General features: G+C 39.6%; 1 long non-coding RNA gene across 1 annotated transcript; it reads left to right on the top strand.

The window, feature by feature from the left end:
- Window positions 1–268: 268 nt before the first annotated feature.
- LOC120502222 lies at window positions 269–7694 on the top strand. Its single transcript, XR_005627481.1, has 3 exons — window positions 269–549; window positions 917–1022; window positions 7451–7694. It is a non-coding gene; the product is annotated as an uncharacterized LOC120502222 (long non-coding RNA).
- The last annotated feature ends 283 nt before the right edge of the window (window positions 7695–7977 follow it).

Below are 7977 nucleotides of genomic sequence, written 5' to 3'. Positions count from 1 at the left end.
CAGAAGCTCCTCCATATTTTTATTGAAGCCACCACCTTACTGCTGAAACTCAGGGCTAAATGCATCAGCTATAGCTGTCAGGGTCCTCTCAGCATCACCTTGCAGAAGCGAAGCATTCAGACACATTAGGAGGGCTACCAAAATGAGTCGGTGACTAGAGAGAAGCAATAACCCATAGAGAGCCACCTGCAGACTGTCAATTAAAGCTGCCATCCCACAGCTGAACCTATTTTTGCTCCATACTATGGGAATGCTTTCTGTTAATGCATTAAGTGCAATTAGAACATGTGTCCTTAATTTTGTACTCTGATAAAAAACCTAGATATGCATTGCTTTGCTTGCTATGCAGTAGACAGAGTAATTTTATGACTTTGGGAACTGAAGTCCTTGTGCTGTCATTCACTAAGAATTAATTTGCCAAAAAATTTTGTTTGTTCTTGTAGCAAACAAAAAGATATGTCTGAGCTAAGTTGCCCCAGCTGAATCATAAACTATAACTTAACAGGCACATGCATCTGTTTCATGGAAACTTCAGGGGAGAGGAAAATTGTGAGTATTTTAAAGGTTCTTTAGTTATGATGAGTTCAATTGTGTTTTGATAATGCAAAATTGACATTATAAAGAGGAAGTTACACAAAAATTTAACTTCTTTTTCTCTTTTGATTCCCCTTCCTTTCTTATTTTATGTGTATTTTAATAAATTGCTATTATGGGAGAGATTCTTTTTTGTGTGTTGCCCCTGACATGCTGATTTGTTTGCATTTATTTGTCTCCTGAAGCTAAATTCAGAATTGCAGAAGAACTTCTGGCAGAGTCTCTCCTTATGGTTAGTTTAAACTACCTAGACCACTGTAATACTGCTGTGGTTTCCCGGAATGATGTAAAGAGACAATTGACCTTTATTTTCTGCCCTCAGATACCTGACCTGTTCCAGGATAACAAAAGCTGATGGTCCTCTTACATGGCAGAGGTCAGAATTTACCAAGATGAGCATTAACTGCTATAGAGAACAAAGCACTAAGGTAAGAAATTTAAGGAGTAAAGTATGGAAAAATATCATATATTTCTATTTTGTGATACTGAAGGGTGAATATTGGCTTGTTTTGTGCCTTGCATTACCCAGACAAGATTTCTTCAGTCTGTCACCAACACAGCATCTTGTCAGCTGTGCTGTCTCTCTTGCAGGCGCAGAAATGTCATTTTTGCTTTCATCCCTTTTTTCCTGGCAATACAGTGGGGGCAAAAAAAAAAATTTGTTAATGTTGAAGAGAACATTGCTGCAAAACTCAACAAGGACAAAAGCAGGCTGAGACTCATGGAATGGTTTGGGCTGGAATGGACCCTTCAAGGCTGTCTAGCCCAAACCCCTGCAGAGAGCAGGGACAAATTCAAGATCAGGCTGCTCAGAGCCCCATCCAACCTGACCCTGAATGTCTCCAGGATGGGGCACCATTTTTCTAGGAAACCTGTTCCAATGCTTCACCACCCTCATTGTAAAATAAATTCTTCCTTATATGTAGCATGAATCTACCTTCTTTTAATTTAAAACCATTAGCCCTTGTCTTATTGCAACAGCAATAAGCCCTTGTACACTCCCTTAAAGCACTGAAATGCTACAATAAGGTTTCTCTGGAGCTTTCTCTTCTCCAGGCTGAGCAAACACAGCTCTCTCAGTCTTTTGTCATAGCAGAGGTGTCCCAGCCCTCTGATCATTTATCTGACCATTCTCTGGACTTGGATCCCCCTCTTTCTTGTGCCAAAAACCCCAGAGCTGGATGCAGCACTCCAGAACTCCCCCAAGTCCTTCTCTGTGGGGCTGCTCTTAATGATTTCTTCTCCCAGTCTGTGCTCATGTCTGGGATTGTCCTGATCCAAGTGCAGCATCTTGCACTTGGCTTTGTTGAATCTCATGAGGCTCAGGTCCCTCTGGATGGTATCCCCCTCTTCAGGAGTGTCAAACCACCACTCATCTTGATGCCACCTGCAAATTTGCTGAAGGTGCACTAAATCCCACTTGTCTTTGTCATGGGTGAAGATTTCAAACAATTTTCATCCCTGTATGGACCCCTGAGGGGTTCCACTTGTCACTGGCTTCCATCAGGTCTCTGAGCCATTGACCACAACACTCTGAATGTGACTTGTCCAACCAATTCCTCATCCACTGAACAATCCAAATATCAAACCCATCTCTCTACAGTTTAGAGAGGAGGATGTTGTTGGGGACTCTGTCAAAGGCTGTAGAGAAATACAGACAAATGTCATCTGAAACCTTTCCTTGCCCACTGATGTATCTCTCCATCATGGAAGGCCCCTGGGTTGGGCAGCAGGATTTGCCCCTGGTGAAGCCATGCTGGCTGTCCCAAATCTCCTCCCTGTCCACCATGTGCCTTAGCAGAACTTCTGAGAGGATCTTTCCAGGCACAGAGGGAAGGCTGACAAGGCAGTTTCTGGGGTCCTCCTTTTTACTTCCTTTAATAATTGGTGCAGTGTTTGCCTTTTTCTTGTGTGTATAGGCTGATCTAGCTGCCCAGTAATGTAAAGCCAGTTAATCTGTTGTGAGGTTACATTGATGGCAACACAGAGAAAACATTAAATTTGAACATGAGGCTCCAGCACACTGGCTTTTGGAGATTGCTGACAGGGACAGATATAGTAACCAGGAGGCTGAGTCATTCAAAAGTTACTTGAATTTCATTAACTTCACTGGACTGCAAGAGGTTCCATTCTACACAGGGAAAATTTCATTCCTAAATGCTATCAGTCTGTGTGGGGGTTTTTACATTGATTCCTGATGGATGCCAGCATGAGGACAGACTGCAAAAATTTCATTTGAATAATAGAATTACTGTAACTGTGAAATTTGGGGCTTTCGCCTATTGGATTTTGTTACTGGATTAAGAAATTTTCCAGCAATAATAGTAAAAGCTCCTTGCTCTATCTTTTCTCTTCTCTTTCCCCAGTGCACATTAATAGCACTGACAGTTGTCAGCATCCCCTTTGTCATCAGTGCTGACAGGCAAGAGGATGTACAGAGAAATGTGTTTATTTCACCAAAATAAAAGCTTGTGATGATCATAACTCTAATGCCTCTGAAATGTAAGTCATTCCCCCTGAAACGTCAAATAATGTAAGCTGAACAGGGAGAAAAACAACTTGGTCACAAAGAGAGGATATCTCTCCTTCAAAATAAAAGAAAACTAAGCCACCACAAACACACACACACAAAAGAACACGAGTTACAGACATTGTTATTATAGCCAGAGCTTCCCAAAGGATTCCTTTTCTCACAGGATTTCTTTTTCACAGTTAAAAATGTTGAACAAGATAGACATTTTCCTAGCAAATACTGTGGGCAAATGAAATCTGGAAAATATTCCATTTCTGTTTTTATAAATGTGTGGCAAAAATCACCTTATATTGAGAAACAAATTTTCACTGTCAGTCTTTCAAGGACAAAAACATTTTCTTACAGCTATAGGTTGTAAAGTATGACAGTAAAATTAGCTTGTGGGAGGATGAAGGTTCTCTTGTACTAAGCTGCAGGTACACTGATGGTTTCATAATTTCAAAGATCTTAGGAAGGCCCCCTATTTGACATATCCTGGCTATATAAACATTTTACAGTTATATATTAAAAATAATTCTGCCAAGAAACATTGTACCAAATGTCTCTGAAATTCTAGGTCTCTGTTTGCCTATTGCTATGTGAAGCTCTCATTTTTTTTCATGGAGTGAGTGCAATTTCTCTTATTTTAGCCATGAGTAAAATTGTTTTGATAAACCAGAAAAAGATTGATATAATAAAGTTCAATATAAATCTATTCTATGTAATAAAATTAATATAAAATAGGGTTAGAATTTATCTGCGTAAACTTGCCAAAGAGACAGTGTAGCCATTTGTCCTCTTTGCTGCAGCATTTCAAAACTCTGACCATTTTTAGTGAGGAGTGAAATATTGGTCTTGCTACATTATGGGTTCCTGAGACCAGCCCCTGATAACTCATTTTCATGGGGTTTGCAGGCCAGAAGTGACCACCTACTCTGACTGACATGTCAGAGCCCAATGATCACTTTGATTAACAAATATTCTTCAGAAAGCAAACTGACACTTTTCATTATTACTCATTTCAGTATTTTATCTTAAAACCTGTGCTGTCTGTACAATGTAAACCTTGTCTTCCACTTCCAGTGAGTGTTTTTGATCGCTTCCAAGACTGTTCTTGATGAGCGTGTGTTCTCCTCTTTCGAGATAAACATATTAAAATCCAAACTTTTGGATTAGCTAAGTAAATTTGTTTTGCTAAGTTTTCTCAGGGTTCTACCATCGTTGTTGTGATGCTGGTTTTGCAGTTTCTTGGCATTTTTTTTAAGGCTGGGCACCAGGGCTGTAAAGTATTTTGTACTGCTTTCATATTGCAGTTACTGGCTCAAAAACCCCACATGTTTCTATACACTAATTACCTTGTATTTATGGGGTCAGTTCCAGCTATCTTCAAGACAATTTTAAAGAGAACTGCACAGACATGCTCCCCCCCGCCCCGCCTTGTGAAAGCGATTTAAGTTAAACAACAGCTCTGAAATGAGAAATTATATGGTCATGCATATGTCCACCCTGCATAAGCCCACAGAATGAACAGCACAGTCCATTACCCCGGGCAAAGCAAATTGACAGCTTGTCTGGGGAGATTTCATTTGCTTCCCACTGGCTTGGCAAAGCCACCTAATGTCTGCCTGTAACTGAGCGTGTAGATGTGTGCTGAGCATGGCCTGGGACCCCTGCAGGCTGCAATCACTTGTCTGTGACACCAGCAGAGGTACCAGTAGCCAGAATTTCAGAAGAGCACTGTAGGGATGATATCCAGAGTGAAATGTGCAACTTTCTGGCTGTTTTACACATGGGAGTATTAGAACTTACCTTACACAACTGAACCTTACACATCAAGAGATGCAAATTCCACCAGTCATATGCTGGAAAGTTTGGCTGTGTAGGTACAAGTTGCAATGTGTGTCAGAGCCTGTATTGTTTTAATATCTGCATAGATTGTATGCTGTTTACTGTTGCTTTCAAATTCAAATATGACCTGGATGGTATTTGGTGGGGCTGACTTTAATCTCTACTCTTATAATATTCAGACATACGAGAAAAAATTAATCTTTTCCAAGATCCAACTTGGAATTTAACTTGGTCTTTGTTGCATTTTGTCAATATAATGCCTTTATAGTATTTTTTTCTCTCAGAAGAAATCAGGCATAGATACATTATTTTTAAAGTCCTTCTCAAGAAAATTCTACAATCTATAATTTGATCTTGTATCTGAGATATTGTGTTTTGAGTTCAGGACCTTTTATACAAAAAAAAAAAAAAGAAATGCAGTGTTTCAGTCCATTAGTTGCTCATTTTAGTTTGACTCAGCTTTAACTGGATTGAACATTGTGCTAATGAGATAGATTGGAAATGGCCTTCAGTAGAATGAATGATTTGATGATGTCTACTAATTTGCTATAGGAGAATGACCACATTAAGGAGATGCATTTTTTCTGGCCTAGAAAAGACTTCAGGCTATATACTAATGGGGGAGGAAAGAAAAGGAACTGGCTCCTATGCTTTTTTGATATCCCTTGTCCAAATATGTTTCTAGCACACAGAAAGAGAATTCTTTAGAACTAAAAAGAGCACTTAATGTGCAGATTTGCATTACATATATATGTCTCAACTTTCTTTCACTTGTCCAAACTGTTGCTCTCATTATAGCAGAACCTGCAGCTTATGTTTCACTTCAAACCACTGTTTGTAGAATTCAGTTTCTAATCATCTGAAGTGTCTTACCTCTCTGGCTCTGTAGTATTCAACAAGAAAAATTCTGCCTTGCAAGAAGGATGGATCAAATACATCCTTTTTTGCCCTTTTCAGCAGCAGTCAGATTAGAATGAAATGACCCTGATTAAAATGCCAGTAGTTCTCTATCAGCAATGAAGTTGCACCACCAATAAAAATAGCTAGCAGTAGGAGAAAATCTGGCAGGAACAGTGTTCAGCTCTAACAAGAGAATTCCCAGTGGGTTTCCAGGCCAGCTTCCCCAAAGCAGGCATTCAGCAGTGCACTCCCATGCAGTGCAGGCTTCTAGCAAGCTCCTTCCCAAACAGATTGCACCAGCAAGCCCAGCACAGGGACCCCTCACACAAACTGCTGTGGAGCTCAGCAGGGAGGCATAAGAAAGGGTGAGGTGTGGTAGTCCTGAATTTAGAGCCAGTGTATTTGAAGATAGGACTTGCAAGAGTTCTGAAAAATTCCCCTGTGTCTTAAAACATACACGAGTGCTGGTGGGAGTTGTTCACAGCCCAGAACATTATATTCAATAAAACCTGGCATGAGGTTGGAAGAAGAAGAAGCTGGGAAAGAGGGTATTTCAAAATTTCTATTGTTAAATAGTCTTTATTTGAACATCAATTTGATCATTTTAAATTACATTTTCTGTGTGTGAATCATGAAGTGGCTTTTAGGTCAAGCTAATCAGAACAGCTAAAACCACCTTCTTGCTGTCCTACAGGGTCTCATTAACCTACACAGAAGAGGAAACCTGCCACTTCTCACTGTGTTTCATTTAATTTCTGCTCAAGTAACCAGCCTATTTCCACTTGTCTAAGCTGTCACAAGAAAAAAAAATCAGCCTGAAACATTAGGTTTATAAATATTCAATGTGACATGCTTATTTTTTTTTCTTTTGATACATAAGGCTGTGTCACAAGGAAGTCCCTTGTTATCTCCAGAACTGACCAATAGAGGAGTCAGGATGCCACCATTTACCAATATTTTGGAGCTCAACATCCCCTTGTGCCTAAATTGAGTCTCACATTGAACAGGCAGTTGTTGGATGTTGACCTTTTTTCACCATCAGCTGAAATCTGTACCACCTACTTCCACTGACAAACCTGGCTTTCAGAAGAGAAGGAGTCTGTATTTCATTAAGCAGCTGGAGCATTTAAAGTACTAATCTTTACTAATTACAGCTATTTAAATGTTAGGTATCTAAATCAAGCTTATCACAGGGAGACAAAAAGTGACCTTACAGGCAATAGACTTTAAATCAAAAATTTGTCCATTCCTGAGACAGGCAGGATTTATCACCCTCTTTGAAAGCCTTGCTCTCTCCACTATCTCTAAAGACCACCTAGCAAATGGCTCATACCATATGCCTGACTTCCAGATGGCTGAAGTAGGTGAGACAAATCCCACCTTTAACGAGGTGGTGCCTACCTGGTCCCGCCCCTGCTTATCAGATACTCCAAGGGTTTACTCAAAAGGCATTTCACTGGCTCTTCCCTCTTTTACTGGCAAATCACAGTTTGACTCGTAACTGGACCCATTAAAAATGGGTTTTTGTGACCTCATTTTAGTTTGTTTCTTCTCATTTCAATATTAAATAGATAAGCAAGAAGCTCCTTTTTTCAGCTTGTCTTCACAGACTCCAGAAGCTCATCTGCAGTTTGACTGGGCTGAATGGATTATTCAAAGCAGACATGTTTGCCACTTGGAAGGGGATTGTTTTGGTTCTATTCATCAGAACAGTACTGAGATGAGAATCCCAATGTGCTCACTGTGGGTGCCTGTAATGCCTCTATCCATATGCATTGCTATTGTCACATTTTGTCACACAGACCCTTCATGTCAAGCGTGAATCATCTTGCACCCACTAGTTAAGGTATTGTAGGAACATTTTCTCATTTGATAACTTTTTCCTCTGTTATCAACTTAAACATTTAAAGGCAAATAATCTTTTGCCATCTTCTTGTAAATGCATAGCAGTACATAAACAACAGCATATTTGAAATCTGTAAAATTTCATACTTACTTAGTATTTTTGTCAAAGTAAATTATTCCAGTGCCCATTTTGAACAAAATGAGTTCTCTTTTGTGGCTAATTTCAGTTTACTGTTTATCACCAGTTTTACTAAACTTTGATTGTCATTTTAAAATAA

The sequence above is a fragment of the Passer montanus genome, unplaced genomic scaffold (genome assembly GCF_014805655.1).
Source record: "Passer montanus isolate IOZ18808 unplaced genomic scaffold, ASM1480565v1 scaffold21, whole genome shotgun sequence".
NCBI classification, from domain to species: domain Eukaryota; kingdom Metazoa; phylum Chordata; class Aves; order Passeriformes; family Passeridae; genus Passer; species Passer montanus.
This window is presented reverse-complemented; position numbering and strand designations above follow the sequence as displayed.